We start from the raw sequence: 26,988 nt of genomic DNA on the forward strand, positions 1-26,988 counted from the left end.
GAGGTGCCAAGCACACCTATTTCTCTTCAAACAGCAGGTTCGGCAAGCGAAACTGGCAAGGACAAAATTGTGGAACCAACGCGAGCCGGTGAAAGTGGTAAGGAGGTGGCACTGCCAGTATTAGGGGAAGGTACAATACCGTCCAGGAAAGAAAATCTGGCTCAGCATGTCATACAGGAAGGGAAGGAGTTGATCTGGGTGGGCAAATATGTCAATATATTTTCTTTGCTAGTGGATAATAGGGAAATAAAGTATGCTAGAAAACAGAAAGACTAGATGCTGCCTAGCGAATGGCGGGGAGAAATGGCAAGATTCAGAGTGGAGGAGACATTGATCAATTGGATCAGGGCCTTTTCAGTGTTCATGGCAATTACAGCAGAGCGTTCCCCTAATTTACAGGCCGAAATGGCATGTTACCAGAGCAGGATCACAACTTTCAGTGAAAATTATGGTGGGGATGGCTGGAAGGAATATGACATGAATTTCAGGAAGGCCAAAGAGTTCCACCCCTCACTGTCATGGGATTGTGTGGATTCCATTTCCTGATATGGGCAGTTTAGCAGAGCAGCAGGTCAACCAGGGAACACTGGGCCAAGTTGGAACAAGAATACCCCCTTCAAATCCCAACAGCCCTTTCGGCCTGCTCAGGGGAGTGGCACAGCCACTAAGTCGGAGAGCAGCGGTGGGCGAAAAGGGGTGTGTTGGGATTTTAACAAGCGTTCCTGCACCAGAGCACACAGCACTTATAAGTTCAGGCATGCGTGATCCATCTGTAACCACCCATCCCACCCGAGACAACATGTAGCTCAAAAGGTAACGCTTCAGGAAACAGGGGAAGAAAGAAACAGGAGTAGGGGGGGTCCGGCTGGTAGCTCATTCACCCATTGACGTTCTGGCTATGACTCCTTGGCTGAACAGGTACCCAGACCATGCCTCTGCGAGGATGTTGCAAGAAGGTTTTTCTCAAGGTTTTAGGATCCCAGTGGTGGGATATACTGGATCAATAGAATGCAGGAATCAACTGTCAGTTAGGCACAACCCAGAGGTGGTGGTGACAAAAAATTCTAAAGGATTGCGCATGGGCAGGATAGCGGGTCCTTTCAATGACATCCCTGTGCATAATTTTGTTTGCTCGCCCCTGGGTGCGGCACATCGTTAAATGACGCAATAAATGAGGACATTTGTATTATTAAATATGCATCTTATGACCAGGCAGTGGTTATACTGAGGTCTCTCGGTCCAGGGGCCTTACTAGCCAAGTCAGACATTGAATCTGCTTTTCGGCTACTGCCGGTTCATCCACTAGACCAGCATCTGCTATGCTTCTCTTTTCAAGGTAAATTCTATATGGACATGTGTCTGCCTATGGGTTGTTCTGTGTCCTGTGCATATTTTAAGAAGTTTAGTTCCTTTTAGGAATGGGTGTTTAGGCAGACGACAAAACACCACCATGTCATGCATTATCTGGATGACTTTCTCTTTCTTGGGTCAGTGGGCTCACAGGAGTGTGCGTGGGCATTGCAGGAATTTTGCATGCTCATGTGGGCTTTCGGGGTCCTGCTGGCACCTGGAAAGATGGTGGGTCCAGCAACCACTTTGGAATTTTTAGGCATAGAATTGGATTCAGTGGAGGGTTGTTTCAGGTTACCAGAACAAAAAATCACGAAGTTTATAGCAGCTCTCCAGCAATGTTTGGCCAAGGATAAGGTGACACTACAGCAGTTACAGCAGACTGTGGGCCGATTGAATTTTGCACTAAGAGTTATACCCATGGCACGCCTCTTCTCCCGCTCAATCGCGCAGGCCATGACCGGCCTGTGAGAAAAACACCATCGCACTAGATTGCCGGCCGAGGTACACCAGGACATGCGTATTTGGCCACAACGTCTGCAGAGTTAGGACTATGGACCGATGCTGCAGGCAATGTGGGGTTTGGCGTCATACTTGGAAACAAGTGGGTGGCACAACTGTGGCCGGTGTGGTGGGAGGAGAGTGTCCTGACAGCTAACATAGGTTTCTTTGAGCTATTTCAAATCTGGGTTGCATTAACAGTTTGGCCTGATCAGTTGTGTAATCAATCTGTGATATTTTGGTCAGACAACATGAGGGTTGTTGATTGTAGCAATCAACAGGCGGCACGGTGTAAGTGGATACTCCGCCTACTGAAGGAAATTGTGCTGGTTTGCATGAAACTCAATGTACAGTTTAGGGCCAAACATGTTCATGGGGTGTTAAATAATGCAGCTGACGCACTCTCTCGTTTTAAGATGCAAGTATTCAGGGAGCATTTACCATCAGCAGAGGCGAGGCCTACACACTTCCCAGCAACACTCTGGCAAATTGATGCCCCCAGCTACAGAACCCCGTGGCAGCTAGCTTAGCGCCCAGGACCAGAGCAGATTACGAAGGGGCGTTTTGGTCTTATTGTTCTTTTTTGGGACAGGACTGGGCAGAAAAATGGGATCAGGAGGGGAAGTTCACTCAGTACCTAGAGGCACTACATACTGAGGGGCGCTCAGCTGCGACAGCTAGCCGACACAGGGCGGCTGTCTCTTTCTTTGCACAACTTAAGGGGGCCAGAGATCCCACGGCTAGTTTCATCGTGCGGAAAGCTCTAAAGCGGTGGAGGCTCCTCCAAGGAACCGCCACCAATTCTAGACAACCGATAGGTTTGGAACGGCTGGCATCAGTATTGAATGCTTTGTCTGATGCCTGCAGTTCAGCGGAGGAGGTACTCATGTTCAGAGCTGCCTTTATTTGGCCTTTTATGGGGCATTCCGGGTAAGTGAACTGGTGGCTAGCAGCAAGTTTGACAGGCTAGGGGGTCTTCGGCTGGAACACACAAAGATATTGGGTGACACGCTGTTTATTACCATACGGAAATCAAAAACGGATCAGGAGGCCCGGGGTGAGGGGTTGGTTCTCCATCGGGCACAGGATAATCCTTGCTGTCCAGTGTTCCACGTAGAAGCCTTTCTCAGACAGCGAACAGGCGAAAGAGAGGGAGCGTTGCTAATGCATGCAGACGGTACCTCACTGACCAGGTTCCAATTCCAGCGAGTATTGGCAATGACAATGGACAGGGAGGGTTTTAATCCAAAGGATTTCAGGACGCATTCCTTCAGGATAGGGGCGGCCACTGAAGCGACTGCTAGAGAGTTGCATGCGAACAGTGTAAAAAGGATTGGGAGATGGTCTTCCAACTGTTACAAGCGTTATGTGCGGCTTCACATGTTGTGAGGTGACAAGTATGTACCCTGACGCCTGTCTGTTTGTCTGCTTATATTTCAGTTTATGTATGTATGTATTCTCAAGCCTGTCACGCAGGGCGGGAACTGCTGCCGGGCCAACAATAGCAAGTATCTTCAGCACGTCAGAAACAAGAACGGAGAAAGGAGACTCAAGTGGTATGGGTGGTTGGTCACTCATTTGTGAAGCGCGCTAAACCTGTTTTTTTTTTCAGGAAGCTATAGGCAAAGGACAGAACAGTGGGGTTTCACAGTTTCCTTTCATAGTAGAGGGGTTTATGCCTCAGTCAGTTTAGAGGGTTCTTTACAGAATTGCTCAGTAGACACACCCCACCGCCCTCAGTGGTTATCTTACATCTGGGTGGCAACGATCTGGTGAATTTGGGCAGGCGGGTCCTGGTGGAAGAGCTAATTACAGAGGTGAACTGACTAGCTAGAACATCCCCAGGTTGGACCATAGTGTGGTCTCAGATGATTCCTAGGCTCAAATGGAGGGGGGGGGCTCTCTCAGGGGGTTGAATCACTCACTAAAGAGGATCAACAGCAAGATGGAGAAACTATTTTGGTCACCTCAGCTACAGAATATACAGCATGGGTGTATCTGGGGGAAACAGTTTTTCTTGCAAAATGGGGTCCATCTGACTGGTCCAGGCAACAAACTTTTTCTGGAGAACATTTTAGCATGGCTGGGTTCTAAATAGGCACGACCTTTCTGAGGGGGGTTAGGGGGGGCCAGATAGTCGGTCAACTATGCTGGCCTGTGGCGGTAAGGTCATGATTGGTGAGCAGTCAATTTAAGGTCTAGTGCCGGCTCCCGCGTTGACCCGGAAGCAAATTAACTGCTTCCGGGTCAAGGGGGGAGCCAGGGGGGGCGGGCCAGTCATATCCGATCAGCCCCTATAGGGGTTAAAAGGCCAGGAGTGCATGGGAGGCGCCCTCTTGTCCCCGCGCTCTCGAGGCTTGCTCCATGCCCTCCGAAGGGCAGAATAATCTTTCCCACCCGCCAGCCCCTGAAGCAGAATCTTGGTTTTGTTTGTTTTTGGTTTTGCTAATATAGTGCATTTTCGTTGTAATTAGGTTATGGTGTGATGTTTTTCCTTAGGACCTTTTTTCCCGTTTACAGGTTGAAGTATTAAGTTATGCTCAATTTGCACAGTAACGTTTTGCGTACTCTGTTGTTCTTTTTTCCTTAGGCCTTTTTTCCCGTTTACACGTAACTTAATTGTCGTATTGACAGTCTTCGGTCAGGCGGTAAGGTCATGATTGGTGAGCAGTCAATTCAGTGCGTTTTCTCCGTTGCACCAAGATCGTCTACCAATTATTTTCGGCGATCGGTGGGTAAAGGTCTTGATATCTCTACCGGGGTTCAATTACGACAGTCCGTCGTGTTGGTTCGGACCTATCCTGCTTCCGAATGCGGGACCGCTGATGCAGCTTGATCTAAGTCTTAGATCAAGCTGCATCAGCGGTCCCGCATTCGGAAGCAGGATAGCTCCGAACGAACACGACGGACTGTCACCGTAATTGAACCCCGGTAGAGATATCGAGACCTTTACCCACCGATCGCCGAAAATAATTGCTAGATGATCTTGGTGCAACGAAGAAAACGCACTGAATGAGAAGCAGTGAATCGAGCAATCCTTCCGGGGCACGATTCTACGCGTACCCGTTGTTCAGGATCGCCGAAAGTAATTGATAGACGGTGTGGGTGCTACGATGTAAACGCACTGAATAAGAAACATTGAATCAAATAATCCACCGGAGGCACAATTCTGCATGCATCCACTATTGGTGATTTATCATCCCAGATGAGACCACAACCAACTTAGTTCCTTGGTGTCCAAATAACGAAGGGACCAGAGGCGCAATATCACTAGCCCTCCCCGTCCTGAAGAAGACCGTCAGAGACCCACAACTAAGGCGTCAATAGGGTCAAAACGTAGACGAAAAACACTACAGGACCAGTCAACAGTATCCAACATATCACAGCCAACTAATATGGCACGCTGGATTCAATAACCATTAAACTATAGACTTGCCCCAGTAATTCTTAAATTCCCTTCTCCCCTATATCCCTCACTTATGTGTATATAAATCACTGATTATTATGTCACTCAGTCACAATATTTCACGATATGTCACATTTCACTTGAATTGATGCGCCGTTTATTGTAATTAATTTCTATGCATAACTACAGGGTTTCAGTGAAAAATAAGTCATGAATGAAGAAAAAATAATTCAATGATTAAAATGTTTACTGACCCTCTTTCTTGTTTGGATTTGCACTTTATGATTTAGTCTAGAAGTCATAAGAAGTAGTACAATTATGTCTGAATATAGATTGAAAGATATGTACACGCTCTGAAGTAATCAGGTTAATACCCGACAGAACCATTGTTGATAGCAATAAAAAATCAGGATAGAGCACCACTGAGGTAGTTTTGCACACCTTGCCTGCACATAAAGGCTGAAATAAATAAATAAATAAATAAAGTGAAGTGGGTCACATAGTTTTCTGCAGCCATTTGAAGATCATCCATGTTAATGTTACAAGATACACGTCTCTCTTAATTGTTGGGACCAATGTACTACTAAGCCTCTCGCTGCTGCTTCTACACATTTCTACGAACATTGCTATTATAAAACACATCTCATCCGCACCAAGTGACAAGGAGCTGCGCAGTTTACAGTGGCCAGACATATTTTTGCTCACCAGTTACATATCTGCCTACTGCCCATCCATACACCATGTCTGTGTCTCCATCGTCGAGACAGCGTCATCCACCAGGCTGGAGTCTCCTACATCAACATCCCAGACAGGAGGTCACAGACTTACCTTGATCAGAGTCCCATTTCTGCGTCCGCCGGAACCCCTAGTTCTCATCTCTGGTGGTGGCATGGGTCTTCGCTGGCAAGAATGGCTTGGAGATTTTGAGGACTTCATGAAAGGTTCACATGTGACGGATGAGAGTCAGCAGCTCATTGCCCTACGCAATTTAATTGGGGAAGAGGTTGGTCAGATTTTAAAGGAACCTCCGACTGAGAGTGCGTCATTTTATGCAGATGTGCGTGATGCTCTAAACAGGAAATTTCTTCACAAGAAGAATATCGATTATGAAAGGTACACATTCAATCTGGCATCTCAAGAAAAGGATGAGCCCATAAGTACATTCATCACGCGTCTCCGACGTTTGGCTTGCTACTGTGAGTTTGATTCTTTCATGACGGAAGACTCTCTTTGCCTACGAATCATAGAAGGATGCCAGTCTAAGTCATTACAAAGACGCCTATTAAAGAAAAGTAACTCTTTTGACGAGATTGCAGAAATGACGCGAGGTCACGATCAGGCGGAAGAACATGCAAAGCAAATGGAAGCTGGAAGAGGCGAAAAACGAGAGCAGGCATTTCGGCTCCAATCTCATGCCACAGACATGAACTCCCCTGCAAAACATTGATCCTCAAGCTCCAAAACTCAGTCTCACTGTACAAATAGTCGTCTCAGCCAGAGTCAGACTGAAAAACGACGGGAGCGCCAACTTAAATGCTATCGCTGTGGATATGACTTTCCTCTCACGGACACTTGCCCTGCGCTAGGCTAAAGATGTAGGAAGTATGGCAGGGACAATCATTTTGATAATGTCTGCAAAGCACCTCGCAGAGACACTCACAGAGATAATTACAGACAATCCAGCACTCGCCATCTTGCCAAGCCGGTGTGGGACTGTAGAGATCTGTCCACTGGCTCCTCAAGATCCCGCCTTCATTCTCATGGCACATACAAATCACGACGGTCACAATCTCAAGAGTTGAGATCACCATCACCTGTATCTCAAGACAGAGATGAATATGTATGCATGGCCACAGATCCTGATAGGCTGAAGAAATATCCGCAACTCCATCTACAAATGGATACACACAAGGCTAAATTTGTACTGGACAGTGGGGCATCCCTCAATTATATCTCGGTTGCAGAATTCAATAAAATGGATCCACGACTGCACTTGCACAAAGCTGCTGTGCGAGTATACACATGGATGTCAAAAGAACCTTTACCGTGCCTAGGACAATTCCAGACTAACCTTACATACAAGGATAGGACCATTGCAGCTCGCATACATGTCATTGATGGTCCTGAAGCAGATTGCCTTCTTAGCTTGCCCACGGCGGAACAACTTCAATTAGTAGAAATACTATACAGAGTTGATGACAAACCTGACATAGTTCACAAATTTCCTAAACTATATACCGGGCTCGGAAAAATGGCTCATTGTCAAGTTTGTCTGCACATAAGTTAATATGTGCCACCCGTAGCACAACATCACAGGAAAATTCCATTTTATCTTCAACAGTCCATAAAGGAGACACTGCAGGATCTTCTCTGGGCTGACACCATTGAGAGAACATCAGGACCCACTCCTTGGGTCTCTCTGGTGGTTGTAGTACTGAAAAAAGTCTCCGCTGGCAAAGTGCATCTCTGTGTTGATATTAGAGCACCCAATACAGCCATCGAAAGAGAGAGACACCCAGGACCGCATATCAGTGACATAATTGCGTCTCTTCATGGGGCAAAAATATTCTCCAAATTAGACCTCAACAAAGGTTATCATCAGCTTGAACTTCACGAAAAATTTAGATATATCACCACATTCTCGACTCACCAAGGACTGTTCAGATACAAACGGCTCCGTTTTGGGGTCTCATCTGCTGCTGAGATTTTTCAAGAGGCAATCAGAAGGGTAATTCATCACATTCCCAACACCCTCAATTACAGTGATGACATTCTCGTGTATAGAGCAACGATACAGGACCATGACAAACGCTGGACCGGGTGTGTCACGCTCTTTTGGACACCGACCTCACAATAAATAAAGACAAATGTGAATTTCATAAGTCCTCATTGAAATTCTATGGACACATTTTCTCAGGCGCAGGCATGAGACCTGAGCCAGAAAAGATTGCAGCATTGAATGAGACTCTCAGACCTCGAGAGGCTGGTGACGTGCACTTGTTTCCACTCATGGAAAACTACTGTGCACGTTATATTGAGGACTACTCCACTATCAGTTAACCTCTAAGAAAGCTAACTAAACAAGGTCACCATTTCCAGTGGACCACGAGATGTGATCAAGCCTTTCACTCAATTAAAGCTTCTGTTGAGTCTGCCAATAACATTGCCTATTTTAACCTGAGGCAAAAAACAGAAATCACAATGGATGCGAGACCCCTAGGACTTGGAGCTATACTAGCTCAATATGATAGGGAGGGTGATCAACGTTACATCCTAATATTTGCTAGCAGGAGCCTGACTGATACAGAGAGAGCATACTCTCCAACCGAGAAAGAAAGCTTGGTGGCAGTGTGAGCCTGTGAACATTTTCACATTTTCATCTACAGCAAGCACTTTACGCTAATCACGGACCACCAAGTCCTGTTAACTGTCTTTCGAAATCCCCGAGCTACAATGCCGCCCTGGAAAGAACGTTTAGGTATCTGTCTTCAAGAGTATACTTATACCATCGGTCCATAAACCTGGAAAAGCTGCAAATCCTGCGGACTACATGTCAAGACATCCTAAGTCAACGTCCAAATCAAATCCATCAGTAGCGGAGGTATACAATACAGTCACTTTGTAATGGCTCAAGCCAAACCACCCGCAGTCCCTCTAGAGGCCATACTTGAAGCCACCAACGAGGATACCACTTTACTAAATGTCAAGCATTGTATTCAGACAAATAGCTGGAGACATCTGGAAGAGCCTGGACAGAGCAAAGAAACTGACAGTCAGGACCTGTCTTGTTTCAGACATGTGAAGGATGAACTGTCCATCACCTCAGATGGCCTCTTACTATGAGACAAGCGAATCATCATTCCGAAACAGATGCGTCAAGTAGACATCAACTTGGCACATGAAGGGCACAGAGGGATCAAAGCTATGAAGAGAGCGCTGTGTGAGCTGGTCTAGTTTCCTACGCTTGATCAAATGGTTGAACTCACACTAAAAGATTGCCCGCAGTGTCAATATAAGTCGAGAGGAACCACCTGCGCCCTTACAAATGTCAGAACTGCCGGAGAGCGTATGGCAACATGTTGCAGTAGACTTCTTTGGCTCGATACAATCTGGCAAATACATCTTAGTCATAATGGATGAGTACTCACGGTTCCCAATTGCACATCTCATTTCGTCAACCAAAGATGCTATCACCATACCTGTGTTGAATGAAGTCTTCACAGCATGGGGCATACCAAAAGTGGTGAAAACAGATAATAGCCCACCATTTAATGGACAAGACTTTGCTGCATATGCAGATCATTTACATTTTAGGCACCAGAAGATCACTCCCCTGTGGCCGTAGGAAAACGGGATGGTAGAAAGATATATGTCAACTCTAAAAAAGTCCATCCAGCAAGCAGAACTTACAAAGTGTGATGTTCAAGTGGCCTTAAATGAAGTGTTACGAGCATATCGACCCACACCACATACTACCACAGACTGATGTCCTGCAACCTTAATGTTAGGTCGCACAGTGCGCACAAAAATACCAGCTTCGGAAGACATAGCTAGTGGTACTCATCGAGATTCGGATCACGAAGGATTAGTCACAAGAGACCGACTGAAAAAGGAGAAGATGAAAGAATATGAGGACAGTCGGAGGAAAGCTGCACAGCCATCATTCAGGAAGGAGATTGGGTGCTGGGACGGCAAGAACCATCAAGAAAAGCGGACTGTCGATATAATGTGTGCCCTCTGCTGGTGACCAAACAAAAAGGAACTGTGGTTTCAACTGAATCAGAGGATAAAAGGGTCACAAGGAATGTGTCGCACTTTCAGAAATGCATGTCCAATGTTAGAGAAAAGCTGGTTGTGCCTAATAGGGCATTCAAAGAGACTGCACTGGAGATAGGAAGTGAGCATTGGTCTTCCAGGTTTTCTAGTGTAAGGGAGATGGCAACACAAGAGGTGGCTCCCCGACCCCAACGAATCCATCGAAGACATATTTGTCTCATTGAAGAACTGTAACTATGATGTCTTCTTTTTCTGTTGTCTAGTTTGGTATGGATAGACATCTCATGGGTGTTTTCAAATTGTGTAAAAACGGGGGAGATGCAATGTTGTGGGATATGATGAGCACTAGGGCCGGCTCAGCCATGTGATGTGGGAAGGGCATGGAGAGGAGAGAGAGGAGGAGTCAGGGGAGGGAGTAAGAAGCAGGGAAAGTAAGGAGGCAGAAGTGAGTAATAAAGCTCCCACAGAATTACCTGTTGTGTTGGTGTCGTCTGTTCTGTTGTAACAACACTACATCTCAACCACAACAATGCTGCTGCTCTTGAGTTTCAAAAAGAGAAGGGAAATCTAGAGAGAAAATGACTCTCTTTAAAGAATTTCCCTTCCCCAACAACGCTCACCTAGCATGACGTCATGCCGTTACTTCTCCACTAGTGAAAAGTGAGCAGTGTGAGTGAGCACATGCACATCGATGTGCCTTCTGTCACTGCAGTCTGGAAAAAAATGGACGCCTGTGCCACAGCACAAAACAGAGCCCGATAGAGACCTGTTTCGAGGCACCCTTTAAAAAACGGCTGGTGCTCAGCACCAATGAGACCCAGCCCACCTAAAGCCCTGCCTGCCACTATCTTCTCCTAAGACCCTTCCTGTGGTTCCTGGCAGCCCTACTGTGCCTGAGAGAGAGCATGTCTCTGAGAATGTACAAGGCCGCAGGCTCGCAAGGCTGACATCTGGCGATGGGTGGTTTGGAGATGGCGGCGGGCCCTGGCAAAAAGCTGCCTGGTGGTGACCTAGAAGGCAGCGGACCAGGTCACTTGGAGGTGCTGGGACACCCCTATCCTCCCCCACAAGGCTTAGTGGGAATGCGGTGTAGGGGTTTGGAAGGAGTCTAGCACGGAGCTTCCGCGTTGTTTCTAGGGTACTACCAATTTTGGCCACTGCTGCAAGACCTGCGTCTAGTTTGTCATTTAAAAATATTGGATGTGCGGAGTCATCAGCGGGGCCAGTGCCGCTTAATAGCTGGGTCTGTTCAATGTATGGCTTTGAGGACGGGAAACAGCATTTTCAACGCAACTGTTACAACGCATGCAGTCACATTGCATGATGTTGCAACACAAAAGGTGTGCAGCAATAGGTAGAAGGTGTTGGATGTAACTCCAACACCTTTCCTCCTGTTGCACACACTGGAGTTGGAATAGAAAATTAATCTATTCCAACTTCCAGCGCTCCCCCGACAGAAAGTCAGGTTAAAGTTTTGCATTGCAATGGCATGCGATGTAATGGCATGCGTTGTAACGTCACATATTCGACTGCTGGACGCAATTCTGCACCACTGACAGGGGCCCGTTTGCCAGTACTGAAGAAGGGGAGGTACACAGCAGCATGAGCAGCCCCAAGTGTACAGAAGGCCTGTGGTGTATAGAAGCTGGGCCAGTGCTACTGTGAGTCGGGTGGCACAGGTGGTGGGGTGGGCAATCCTAGAGAAAGTCTGCACACTTCCCAGGTACCAGCACAGCACACATCGAGGCACTCATGATGAACAGGGCCTGCTTATCCACTCCATGTAGCATCCATGGGCACTGCAGCACGAGCAGCCCTGACAGGACACAACATGGCAGGTCCCTTGGGCAGTGTGTAGCAGGCGGTGTATTAATGGGCAGCTGTCATTAGATGTGCTCACTGCAGGTATTGCTATGTTATATTTAGTTTCTATAGCGCTCTAATACACAGCCTCGTCTTGATGCTGTCCTAAATAATTTTTGGTATAGGATGTGGCCCTCAAGATAAGAATCTACACGAATTTTTATAGCCAGGTCTTTAACAATTTCCTGAAAACAAGTATGTTAGGGGATTCATTGATATACATGGGAGGGTGTTCCAGGCTTTTGTGGCTCCTCGCGCAATGCTCTTTCCTCCCCAGGTTGCCCACTTAAACCTGGAAGGATCCGCTAGTTTGACTGGTGCTGAGTGTAAAGCCCTAGCAGGGGTATATCGTACAAAAGTCTGTTGAAAAAAACAAGGGCCTAGACGATGTAGTGCTTTGTAGACAAATCAAAGTACTTTAAAAGTCATTCCAGGTCTGATCGAGAGCCAATCCAATTGTCTTATATCCTGAGGCTGAATGATATTTGGGAATCTTGTACAGAAGCATAGCAGCTGCATTCTGAACCGTTTGTAATCTATTTATTACGGCTTGGTTGACAGAGAAAAATAAACCATTACAGTAGTCCAATTTCATCATGATCAGGGATGTCACAAGAGTTTTTAGTAGATGACATGGGGTGGAAGGTAGTATCTTCTTAATGGTCGTCAAGGTATAAAATGTGGATGAGGTCACTAAGCTTATGTGATCTGAAAAAGATAGCTTATCATCCATCAATACCCCTAGATTGCGAGTTTTCTTTACTGGGAATGGTAGAGGACCCAGATCCTGCAGCCAGCATGATGGGGTCCAAAAGGAGGTGTGGCCTCCGAATAGTAGTACTTCCATCAATGCGGAGTTAAGCTTCAGATAGTTCTTATCCATCCATTGTTTGATGGCCTGCATACAGCTACTGATCCTAAGGCCAGTATCGTGATCATTATTTGCCACTGAGTCAACAATCTGTGTGTCATCTGCATATGACGTTAGGGAGAATCAATTTTTTTTATGGCACATGTTTGTTATTGGATTCCGTGCTGCAATGTATAGCCCAATTGTTTCTCTCTTTTTTTCACAGGGAAGGTGGAGTATGGGAGCGCTTTGCTTCCCTCCTTTTTCCCTTTAGTTGCATGGCTGCAGTGTGGGGTGGCTACCGGGCCTGATCTGGGGACTCCCCACAGCACTTATACCTGTGTTGGTAAACGGCCGACACTGAGAGAGACCTAGTCACGAGCTCCCACCTATACCTCCTTAATTGTATGGGGTGTTTCCTCTCTGACTGCTTAGCTTTTCTCCATCAGTTGCACACTGGCTAACGCCTCCTGAGTTTAATTATAGCATGGTTTGGGTGGAAACACGTTGTACCTCTGCCCATTGGTAGTTCCCTTCTAATGTTATTGTTTTTCATGTTCTCTGTTATGACCCACGATTCTTACTGGCTCAGGAATATGCCATCAGATCCCCCCTTACACAGAGTACATCAATCCGTCCTCACTGCCCCCGCGCGACTCCCACTGTAGGAGAGTAGGATCTGCTTCTTATAGTTACCCCCCCCCCCCCCCCAATTTTTGCTGAAGTTTCACTGTTTTTCGACTTTAGTCTGGCTGGGGCCCTGCTATCAAGGACCCCAGCCTGGCTGCTTCACCTCTAAAATGATTGCATGTATTTTAAGTACACCACAGATTGTATTCTGGGGTACCCTTATAAGTCCCTAGTATATGGTAACCTATATACCAGTCACCCCTATGGCAAGCCTTAGCAATCCTGAAGGCAGGGTGCTGGGTTTTGTGTGAGAGGGTGCCCATGCATGAGCAGGGCCCCTCTGCAGCCTTCGGAATCTGTTATCCGGGGTTGTTCTGTGAAGCAGCCAACCATATACTCTTAAGTGCATTTTAACCTCATGGTAAATGCTGACATTGAATTGGCTGCAAGGAAACATTTTGTGTTTGGTGTCAAACACCTTGGAATCACACCTCCCCGCCAATCCTGGTGGGGAAGGTATGATTCCACCCTCCTAAAGGGAGAAATATGACTACACCGGTACACCCGGTACCAGCTTAACAGAACCCTGGCATCACAAGATGGATGCTGCCAGCCACAGACACGCATCTGCCCTCTTACTGCTGGACGAAACTCTGGCAGGGGAGGCTGGACAATAGGTTTCCTTTCACAGGGAGGTGTAACCACCTTCCCGACAGGCTTTAGTGTATGGGGCTGGATAAGTGCACTCCAAGAGTGCTTTGATGTCTGCCCTGGGGGCACATTTGGTGTCCCTGTGCATAGTCCAGCTCAAACCGGTTGCAGGGGCTATTAGCCCCTGCTCTGGCGTGAAACTGGACAAAGGGTATGGGGGTAACCACCCCTCTATCCTGTCCCTCCCATAGGTGAGTCCCCAGAGTTTGTCCCACCCCTTCCTTGGGTATAAAGTAGGAACTCCTGACTACAGGACTTTAGATTTACCTGGATGAAACTCTGCTATAGACTCCCAGAACTTTAACTATCTACACTTCGTTGGATGACCGAAGAATCTCCCTTGGAGTAAAGGAGTTACTCCCCTGCAAGGGAGGCACCAAAGACGCATCTGTCGGGTTTGCAACCACGCTGCTCCTGAAGGACTCTGAACACTTTGCAACACAGGAGGTGGGTATTTAGCCATGGCTGAAATCTCCACCTCCGGGCCGGAAGCTCCGCCTCCAAGCCACAAGCTCCGCACCTGGGCCGTAAGCTCCGCCCCCAAGCCGGAAACTCCGCCTCCGGGCCGGAATTTACGGCCCGAGTTCGGACCTAAAGTTAGTAGTCTTAAATCTATTCTGTGAATACCGAAAGTAGTAAGTTCATTCTGTGAATCCCGAATTTAGTAAGTTCACTTTGTGAATCCCGAAAGTAGTAAGTGCATTCTGTGAATACCAAATAGTAGTAAGTTTAGGATTTAGTCTTAAGTTCATTCTGTGAATCGGGCCCACTGTGTGGGTTGCAGTTGCCAAGGCTTTTTGGTCTCCAATCCGGACACCGACCCCCCCAGCACTTGACATCCTTTGTGGGACAGCTCATCTTCGGAATCGGGTTATCGTCGACTTCTCCTGGTCCCCGTGGCAGCTGTTGAGCAGGCGTTGTGCTGCCGCTGAAATTGTTTGGCGACTTCCAGACTAACGACCTGTTTGGCGTTGTGTTCATCATACTTCTGTGCAACTTTTCTGTCCTGAAGATGGTCCTACGGATCTGCCTGATCAGCGAGGACCGAAACGTCGACGCCTAACACCTTTTATGCAATACACTGTACAATTCACTTTAAAATAGGATTTGTGAATTTGACTGCGTAAATATTGACTTATATGTGGTTCCTGTATTGTATCCACATTATATGCTGAAGCTGGTAAGATCTGTCACAGTTTTAGATACAGCTCAGCTCGTTTCCCAAGGTTGTCGGCAACCCATTCACACTATTTTTGTTTTATTAGGGAAGTTAAATCTCCGTTACATCGCTCTCTGAGCGTAACCTTGACTTCGCGTTCAGTAGCGCAGTACCGGTCCCGGCTAGATCCGTTAGCGTTTTTTTTCAACTAACTCTTTGCTTGGTGCACATTTGGTTGTTTCGTTTCACATACGGAAAACATGCAGTTATGTCTTGGATAAACACACCAGAGACCCATTGGTTCACGCGTCTTCTTCGTTTTCCACACTTGCTTGTCTTTTCACATACTTGCTGGTACTTCACCTCCATGGGACGCCTTGTTGTCATTTTTTCATCACCTTTTGAGCTATGGACTTGCACTGTTGGTTCCTCTATCTCCTTATACGCACAGTGTTGTTTTAGAGCATAAGTTCTGACTCTCCAAGTATGATATGCTATATATTTCCTGCCTGTAATGTACACTTACGCACATATTATCCTCTTGTAGATTCCCCTGACGAAGGGCTGATTGCCAAGCCCGAAATGCATTGGGATGTACCAACTAGCTATGTTGCAAACATTTTTGTAATTTTGTGATTATACAACAATTTTACTTGGATATGAATTAAATAACTATCAAGCAACATTTCACCAACGGCATTCGTGAAGACTTATTGAATTGTCATTACTTCATGTTTAAGATGTTTAATTGGAATCTTTGATGAATAATCTATTTAAATAGTTTACACAGCAACCACTTACACTCCACGGAGTGAATAGTGCAGTGCATTAGGCTCCTGAGAATTTCTCAGGAAACTCCCCACTCTTTCAGAACAAAAGGTTTAGCAGGACCTTCCACCTTTTGCACGCAAAGACAAGTTTCATCACTAGCGATTGTTTTTGTATAATATATAAATTAAATTTTACCGAGTGCACCCGCTGCTGCATAACCCTTCTAGTTTCACATATTCCTGCCCAGCAGACAGCAATTGCACCACCCAGATCACTGTCTCTTAATCAAACTATGGCGACATTTGATGATATCCTTCATCTGACAGAAAATAAAGCACAGACCAAAGTATATTCTGCTCAAGAAGCGTCGGATATATATGGCCTCATCGAGGAGGTCAGGAAATTTGATGCAACTTCAGGCCCGGTCCAACAACAAATTAAACAAATAGAATACCTAATGAGACGGGAGATAAATCAACTTCTGCACGCCACCACCCTCATACAATATCATCGAGCGAGTCGTATTCCCAGGGGGTTACGCTTGGCCATCAAACCCATGTTATTCAAGATGAATAAAAATTCATTGAGAAATGGTACGCCATCCTGAATAAGTGCTCCCTCGACCTTATTCTTTTAATAGTCGAAGAACTGTCGCAAGTTCTCATAGGACTAGAAATAGAAATCAAAGATCTACAAAACAATTTGACACAACGTATGGAAACAGATACTTGGACCACCACCTTAGAAGAGATTAACAACAGACTAGACAGTTATGCTAAAGATATTCACGAGCGCAAGGTTCGCAAATTTCGCCGCAACACTATTGACTATAAGTTAGACGAAGTGTACTCATGGGCTGAAGTATACACACAGAAACGCACCTGGAAACAACCAGGAAAAACCTCTTCGGAAGAAAGTGTAGTATCAGACTCAGACACTCGCATGACATGCCCCCCAGCACCATCTAACACAGGAATTAACTCAGCAGTCACTATTGATAAAAATTTACCCAGTAGTAGCAGTACCACTTCACAACCGGCGTTTTTGTCCAACAGTCCAGCCTCAAACGAACCACCACAAGGTTCCAATACCAACAAACCAGAAGAGGCCACCGGTTTTGGAAAACCCAGTCGCAAAATGAAACACTAGTAATCAACATTTCTTCTAAACAACTCACACCACAACAGACAAACGTACTCAATAAAGGATGTTCCTTTGTGCCAACTAACCAAGCTAAGAGTTTGGACACACAAATTAATGTATTTAAGTTCACACGGAAGCTCAGGATACGCCATTTTTTTAACACCATTGAAAATAACCAGCCTTACCCACAAGAAACCGAATACCAAGAATTCAGACCCAAAAGTGCTTTCATTCCACCGATGTCACACAAGACCATCGATTTGTTCGAGACCTTAGTCAAACAAGATATCTCTAAACTATCACAACACGCTAGGTCACCTTTGATTCTCAGTTCTGGAGAGAGGTCAGCCTTACGCTCGCTCCAGTCCAACTCCACCCTGCACATCACCAAGGCAGACAAAGGTGGTGCTCTGGTGATCATGGATAAATCCAAGTATGAAAACAAAGCTGAGAGCATGATAAATGACACCACTACGTACCTACCTCTACCTGATGACCCAACTAAAGAATTTCTGACAGTACTGGACACCATTCTCACGAAAGCACTTGAAATGAAATGGATCAGTCCTAAAACTAAAGATTACCTATACACCAAATTTCCTCGTAGACCTAAGATTTACATGGTACCCAAAATCCATAAATCTCTTACTGACCCTCCCTTGAGACCCATCGTCTCGGGATGCGGCTCAATTCATGACACCTTAGGCAGTTATTTGGATACTTTTCTCCAAACCATAGTTCAATCAGGCATCACATACATACAGGACACCACTCATTTGCTTAACATACTCAGAGAAACCACCATTCCCACAGACAAACAAATCTGGCTGTGCACTATTGATGTCATAGCACTTTACATCTCCATCCCACATTGTGAGGGTATGGAGGCCATAGCATGGGCACTCTTGAGAGCAGACACTTCGCGAGCCAATCAAACTTTCCTCATGGAAATTTTACACTTCTGCTTGTTTCATAGCTATTTTAAATGGCAGGACCGCTACTTTCTGCAGTCAAATGGAACCTCCATGGGTTTTTCGGGAGCCCCTAGCTATGCGAACATCTTCATGTTGAAATACTGAAATACGAGCTAGAGAACATCTTGTCACAACCACAATGGTATACCAACCTGCTTGTCTTCAAGCGGTACATAGATGACATTCTCATTGTTTGACAAGGCACACTTCAGGACCTTGAACACAATATAATACAGCTCAACACGATTAATCCTCGCATTCAATTTACTCATAAGATTGATGGACAACAGATCCCATTTCTAGACGTTTTAATCAAGGCCAATAATGGACAGATTACGACTTCTATTTTCACCAAACCCACAGATAGGACTTCGGGTTCAGTAGCGCAGTACCGGTCCCGGCTAGATCCGTAAGCGGTTTTTCTCAACGAACTCTTTCCATGGTACACATTAGGTTGTTTCGATTCACATAGGGAAAGCATGCAGTTATGTCTTGGATAAACACATCAGAGACCCATTGGTTCACACGTCTTCTCCGTTTTCCACACTTGCTTGTCTTTTCACATACTTGCTGGTACTTCACCTCCATGGGACGCCTTATTGTCATTTTTTCATCACCTTTCGAGCTATGGACTCGCACTGTTGGTTCCTCTATCTCCTTATACGCACAGTGTTGTTTTAGAGCATAAGTTCTGACTCTCCAAGTATGATATGCTATATCTTTCCTGCCTGTAATGTACACTTACGCACATATTATCCTCTTGTAGATACCCCTGACGAAGGGCTGATTGCCAAGCCCGAAATGCATTGGGATGTACCAACTAACTATGTTGCAAAAATGTTTGTAATTTTGTGATTATTCAATAATTTTACTTGGATATGAATTAAATAGCTATCAAGCAACATTTCACCAACGGCATTCGTGAAGACTTATTGAATTGTCATTACTTCATGTTTAAGATGTTTAATTGGAATCTTTGATGAATAATCTATTGAAATTGTTTACAAAGCAACCACTTACACTCCACGGAGTGAATAGTGCAGGGCATTAGGCTCCTGAGAAGTTCTCAGGAAACTCCCCACTCTTTCAGAACAAAAGGTTTAGCAGGACCTTCCACCTTTTGCACGCAAAGACAAGTTTCATCACTAGCGATTGTTTTTGTATAATATATAAATTTAATTTTACCGAGTGCACCCGCTGCTGCATAACCCTTCTAGTTTCACTATAACTAGTGGACAGCATATGCCAGGCCAACTTCTCACACCCACATTATGGACATCTTGCTTTATCGCTCAGGGCCCGCTTTAATGTACTTACATGGAATTCGAGAATCATGCCCACGCCTTCATGCCACTACTAAATCTACTTCTATCTGAAACGCCACTCCACACATATTGCATTATTGTGGGAGACCAATCTCATACATGCAGCCAGCCCCAAGCTGCAGTGGCGCTGGCGCTGGCATGGGCAAGTGTTCTCTCCCAATTATTCCACATATGCCCGGGGTACTTATATGGGTCAAAGCAGGGACTCCATTTTTTTTATAGGAGTTTTATTCTGTTGTTGTAAAAGCTTTTATTCGACACTTAGTCATTAAGCCAACACAGACATGTAATACAAACAAGCAAACATATTCGCAATTAAAAAATTGTTTTACAAATCACAAAACATTCATATATACAGAAGTGCAATAAGTGCGAACCCCGATCCATATTTACAATTTGTTTATAATTTTAGGGAGATACATTGGTCATATAAAGAACCTACAATCGGCAATATTACATGACCCAGTGTTAAAAACAATATTTATACAATTATAAATAATTAAAAAGCCAGCAATAAAAACGTTTAATATTTTTACAGTATCATTCCAAGTTTCTTCCTAGTTAAACAAACACCATGAAGGTACCTGCTCACACCAAATGTTACCAATCTAGCAGTTGAGGACCTAAGTAACCGCTCTGCCTCTTTATAAGAGCGTGTGCCCAGGTTTTTACAAAGTGGTATGATCCATTTCTTACGTTGTAAGCTGTATGACGGACAAAAAAAGAGAATATGAGTCTCGTCTTCTCTTTGTTTTAGATCACACAGTTTACAAATTGGATCATTTTTAGCTCCTCCCCACCGGCAAGTATTCGCATTAATCTGTAAAACCCCGTATCTATAAAGGAGGTAAACAGTTTTTGCCAAGGGTGGCTCAATTTCATCCATAAAATATTCAAATGAGGGATGGTCCTTAAATTGTAAAAACGTATGCGTAAGTGTGCCAGTAGCGTGTTCATATACATTAGTATTCACAAAGTTCCAATAGGCAGATTTTACTTGTTCTTTACAAGTGGTTAGCGAAATAATTGATTGCGCAGGTGTTTCCCAAAAGTGTGAGAGGCCTATTTTTTTAAGCCAATGGGATACATGTCTAAACCACTTGATTGAATTGAAGGAGTCTAACACCATAACTTCCATTAGTCCTGCTTTATAGTCAGCGAGTTCCGGGGTGGACCATAATCTTACCCAGTAAAGCAATGGCCTCAGCCAACTCAAATGGCCAGTGCGTTTTAAACTAATATCTAGGTATACTGGTACTAGGGGCGTTCTTCCTGGTAGTCTTAATAGACGTCTAAAAAAAACATTTTCATCAATATCAAATGTTTTCTTTATATAAGGCCCCCAGATCTCAGCCCCGTAAAGGGCGGCAGATTGAGCTTTGGCTTTAAACACCTCAATCGCAGGAGTTATAGCTTTTGAGCTACTCCCACCATGGATTTTTAAAATTGGGAGGGAGTTTTGCTTGAGTGTCAGCCTACTTTTTTCTAGTTGGTTTATCCAAGACATTCTGCTATCCAGCCTAATACCTAAATAATCAAAGAAATCCACATAGTCAAGTTTGATGTTGTTTAGGGACAAGTTCTTCTTAAAATTTTTAGGGGGATTAATGGCCATGTACTTTGTTTTAGAAGAATTAATTTCTAACCCCTTTATCTCACAATAACTATTAAATTTGTTGATTAAGTTTTGCAGGCCTTTTGGCGTTTGGGATATTAAAATGGTGTCATCGGCAAATAACAATGCTGTGACTGCCTCGTTACACAACTTAGGGGAGTCATGATTACATTGTGCCAAATAGAGGGGGATATCATTAACAAATAAGGAAAAAAGGGTTGGGGCCAGCACGCACCCTTGCCTGACCCCCCTTTTTACCGGTATGGCTTCGGTAAGTTCGCCATTTCTTCCCCATCTAACTTTGGCAAAGTTGTCAGTATGAAGCTTTATAAGGTTAATCAACAAGTCATCCGGAACCCCCATCTTCCGTAGTGTTTCCCATAAGAGGTGGCGAGGAACAAGATCGAACGCTGAGCGCAGGTCCACAAATGCCACATATATACTACACTTCTTTATATGGATGTATTTCCAGCAGATACACATGAACCTATACACTTGATCCACGGTGCTTGTTTTAGTTCTGAATCCTGCTTGGTATTTTGAAAGGATTTCAGATTCCTCTACCCAATTTAAAAGTCTGTTTAAAATGTGTCTGGCAAAGATTTTCTGTAAAATATCAATTAGACTTATTGGTCTATAATTACCCGGATTGTAGCGGTCCCCTTTTTTGTAAATAGTGACTATTTCAGCCCCTTTCCAAGTTTCTGGGATCGGGGTTCCCAACAAGATAGAGTTACACAAGAAGTTTATATAGGGGCACCATACTTCAATATGATGGGTGAATAAATCGCCCGGAAGTTTATCTGGCCCCGGAGCCTTTCCTGCCTTGATAGCTTTTATCGCGCACAGTGTTTCATTAATGCTAAATTTCTCTATGTTAGAACACAGAGGAAAAGATCCGAGATAATTGGGCTCAGGAAATGGCCCAGCCTGATCATAGAGATTTTTAAAGTGAACAACCCAGATTTTTTGGTCCAAAAAGAAGTCTCTATTTGAACTGCCTGTTTTATTATTTTTAGCTATTAAGTTCCAGAAGGTGCATTGGTCGTGCTTCCTAGCGGCATTTAAGAGATCTTCCCAGATTAGATCGTCCCATTCCTTTTTTGCATTATGCAAAAGTCTTTTATATTCTTGTCTGCATTCTCTAACCCTCATCTGATCTTTGGATTTTACGGCATTGATTAAGTTAGTTTTTGCTAGATGACACTGTCTGTTATACCATGGTGTCTCTAGTTCCAATTGCCTTCTTGTATTACCATGTTTGTTATTAAATGGTTTGCTCAGGAGGGGAGTTAAAGAATCTATTAAATGATTATGCATTAACAAGACATCATGAGAACCCAACTTTAGGTTTTCATATAAGGGGATGATATCTGAGAAAGTATTGTAAATGCCCACAAGCATATCTTCTTTTGCCAAAATGTTAGGCCATTTTACTGCTTTTCTATTATTGGAAACTACAACCTCAGCCACCTCTCTTTCTTGTTCGGTCTCACTAGTAGTTATCAAAAAAGGACCTGATTGTAGTCCCAATTGTAAGGGGAAGTGATCACTTTCTGGTCTGTTCACGACCTTAAAGTCCAGCAATAGGTGCCAAAGGTTGGTTGAAATCAGCATAAAGTCAATCAGTGATTTTGACTGTCCCTTGCTAAATGTGTCATTAGCTGGCTTATCTGGATCCAATCGTCCATTGCAAGCCCTCAGGTTATAGGATACAGTCATTTCATAGATTTGTATAGCTGCCACTGTACTTTTTACTAGCTTAACACTATCTAGGGGCGGGATGTTATGAGCTCTATCCTCATCTTCCAATAGGTTTTCAAGCCCCAATATGGGCTCGAATCGGCAATTGAAATCCCCACCTATGATTATTTTCGAGTCTGTCTCTAGATTACACAGATAGGAGCTAAGTTGTTCTATAACTACTGATTCCTTTTTTTTTAGTGGATTTGGTCTATTATAAACATTTATCATATATATGTCGCCCAGATCTTTCGTAGCTATCTTTACCCCGAGCAAATCTTTAGAGGCAAGGTACAAGGGTGATATAACAACATCCAGAGATATACTAATCCAGATTATTAACCCTCCTGATGGTCTCCCTCTTACTGATGCGATAGCACCACAAAAAAAAGCTTTGTAACCCAGTCTATGTACAATATCGGTTGCCCAGGTTTCTTGTAGGAATATAACATCGTGTTCCTCCAAAAAGGTGCTCCAGTCCCTATCACAAAGGTTTCTTACCAACCCCGCAATGTTCCATGACATAATTTTCAGATCTCGTTTTGGTTTACTAGGTACTATGTTAATTTGGTGTCTATCCCCTGTGTTCAATGCGTTCCCCTCAATAGGTTCCACCAATAACTCATTTCCACATAACTGGGCCCCAGATTCAACATTTAAGAGATTTCCATCCCTAGTGGATTTGGTTAACTCTATTGCAGAAGGCAAAGCACCAATACCTACATTTGGTGATATGCTTGGTTCCCACCGGTCCACACTAGCCATAAAGGAAGGCAATCCATTGGATTTGTAGTTTTTTTCTGTTTGTCAATGTCCCCACCAAGACCAGTTTTTATCCATTTCGTTGGTTAGTGGGTTTGTTAAACCAGCAGGGGTCGGGGGGTCAAAGAATGAAAATCTACTATCCATCAGACCTGGCGGACGGCGGGCCCTACTGTCTTGGTTCCATTGCTTTGGGTAAAAATAACTGAGGTCACAAGTCCCAATTCCTCGGTTATTTCTTCGTGGCTGTTGGTTATACACGAGCTGTGCTACAGAGGGATCTTTGAAATTAACCAAAATGCAGTCCCCTTCAATGTCCTTCTGCCTAGAGCCCAACCAGTTAACTCTTCGGACTTGAATGACCTCACAGTTAACATTGAACGGTAGAGGTCTATTTTCCCTTAACCAATATAAGGTCTTGTTCTTCAGTTCGTCGTAAGTCTCCCTTTTGTTAGGTTTCAAAACGGGAACGCCAGTAAGTACTACCACATATGGTTGGCACCCGGGTGGAAGTTGTGCATTTGGAACCTTCTTTAACATTTGCATTCTTAAATTGCCATCTAATGTTTGGGCATTGTTACTCTTGTCACACGCTGGTGTGGGGGCTATAAGTCCCGTCCCATTTGTAGGTTGTGGAAGCACCGTGGTTGAAGAAGTGGTAGTATTGGTTATTTGTTTGGATCTACGCGGAGCAGGCTTTGGAGGAGCAGCCAATGCCGGTCCACCAGACATTGATTGTGCTTCGGTGGGCTCCATTCTCGGCCCCCTCAATACAGCATTTGTCCCACCTAGGTCTGCCACCTTATCAATCCCAGGCGGACAAGCTGGTTGAGCTGGGTTAGCGGGCATTGAACTCCCATCCGTCCTTATAGACTCCTGTCCAATCTTAGAGTGAAGTTTAATCAATGATTTTATAGCAAAGAAATTGTCCAAAGACTTTTGCTCAAAATTGTCCAGGCGCTCCGTTAATCCATTTAGTCTTTCCGTTACTGGTAGCAATAAGCTTGTCATAAGGGATTGCATCCGTTCTAACAGTAAATCCAGTGCTAATGGGGCTTCAGAGTTGTTAGCAAGATCAATAGCCGGGGTAGTACCAGCAGAATTATTCAGTAAATCAGGCTCATGAGGGGTACTTCGATCTATCCCATTGGTCATAGAATCAGTGGCTACTGGTTTATAATTAGCTCCCCCAATCATATGGTTTCTACGGATTCGCTTTAGAGCCTTTAATCTATATGCTTTGCGTGGGGTGAGTAGTCTTTTCCGTTTTGCAGTAGCCCTACTTGTTTGCTGAGATGGTGATTGTAGAGCTTGTTCTTTGGGAATATCATGTATCATTATTGGGGGTAAGACAGGTGGGACAAGCGCTGAAGTATTAGACTCAATTCTTGCTACATTATGAGCTGGTATACTGTTTGGCAATGCTGGATCTGGCATTATTAGAAGAAGGTCACTGTCCGGCCTCGAATCAACAACACAGGGTTGCTGGTCTCTAAGGGGTAAGGGCGTGTTGGGTTCCAATGAGATGATATTTGGCGGAGATTTGGCTTGCGCAAGTGACCCCATAGAGGATCGTTTGTTCGCCATGTATTCGCGTGATAGTCTACGTTCTGCTAGGATGATTTCCTTCTCCACAACAGAGACAGCGCGTGTGATGAAGTTATCCATGGTCCCCAGCGTTGAATTTCCCCCTCTACGCGAGCATCTGCCAGAGCGGGTAGCCATTGGGGAATATGCAGGCATAAGGGTCAAATAACGCCGTGGGCAATGATGATATAAACCCCCACGCAATGCGCTTCTGGTTTACCTTCGTTGTTGGGGGGGTGGCCCGTCCCGGCCCCTGCTGGCCCCGGACGGCCACAGACGGCCCGCCCTTTGCCCGGGCTTCGCCCGGCGTCCCGCTTGCGTCCCGCAAGACGGTCTCTCCTCTGTTGATATAGGATGGGCGTTGGGGGCGGGGCACGCAGGGGTGCGCTGACCGGATGTCTCGTGGTCAAGCAGGGACTCCTGGGATAGTGAGTCCCTGCCGCGCTACCCCTGCAGCCTCCACAGGTGTTCTCTCCCTCTCGGCACGTCAGCCAGTCAAGTGCTGCAACGTTGGTGGGTCACAGTCGTCCTCCACCCACAGCGAAGCGGCTCCCGCACAGCGGGAGCGGCGAGCAGTAGAAGTTTAAGGCTCCAGCAAACGGGGCAAGTATTCTCCCTCAGCTTCCCACAGCGTCTCCTTCCTTGTCCTGGGAGTTTTATTCAGCAATAACAAACATTTCCAAGTTGTGTTTCCAGCACAATTACATATGTTTAGGTATGGCAATACATCACATAGTAAAAGAATATAGGTACAACACATAGGCAATAGGTGTGCTTTTGGCATTAGTCTCTGAGTCAGTTCTTCATAGGCGTCTAGAAAGTTCAGCAAAAGACCTGCTTCCATCCATGATCATAGTCAAGCAGGTGAATTATTGCTACATCCTGGAAAGAAAATGAGCATAAAAATCTATAGGGAACAATTCAGTTGTACAATTGGTAATCCCTCGCACAGTCCCCAGAGTATTAGTTTTCATTTTACGCGTGCTAGTAAGATCATCTTATGTAGGTGCTGAGGTTGCGTCAGCATGCAACGGGAGTGGGTGTATTAACTGGTACATAGTGAGTGGGGCCCATATATCTCGCGGTCTGGAGGGCGCGGGAATCAATTTGGCATATGTATTCAGTTGTTCTTGCCACAGAATCAGGTCACCTAGCCAGTCCTTTAATTTGGGAGCTCTACCCCTGCCCCATCGACAGGCCACCCTACGCCTGGGTTATAAAATGCTAAAATTAACGAATTTACGTTGGGCGGTTGGGATCGACTCGGTGTATCCCAGCAAAGCTAGCATTGGGGACATCTGCAATTTCAGTAAGGTCAGGTATATCAGGGCTTCGAATATCTGCTTCCAGTACGAATATACTACCCCACAGGAGCATGCCAAATGGAGGAAATCTGCATTATGTGTTTTGCATATATCCCATTGTGCATGGTCTTGTAGGTCATAGCCGTGTAGTCTGACAGGAGTATAATATGTTTGATGTAGGAATTTATAATGTGTGATGCGGAGTCAGCTGTTTGAGGAGATAAGTTCTGTTTTCTTACAGCAATAATCCCATTGCTGGTCTGTGATACTGAATCCCAGTTCCATGCACCATTTGGCAGGAGCTGGGCAAGGCTGAATGTCTGTATATAAGCTGTGGTATAGGGTCGAAACCAGATGGGAGGTATCAGGGGCGCGCAGTACATGATGTAGTGGTGCAACTGTGGGGGTTTCTCTGGGGTATGACGGTGTGTATGCTCGAATACCCTGTCTCAGTCACACATACAGTCACACATGCAGAAAAATTATCCATAGAGGATGCTTGCGCTTTTTGAAAAAGC

The sequence above is a fragment of the Lissotriton vulgaris genome, chromosome 9 (assembly GCF_964263255.1).
Source record: "Lissotriton vulgaris chromosome 9, aLisVul1.2, whole genome shotgun sequence".
Taxonomy (NCBI): Eukaryota; Metazoa; Chordata; class Amphibia; order Caudata; family Salamandridae; genus Lissotriton; species Lissotriton vulgaris.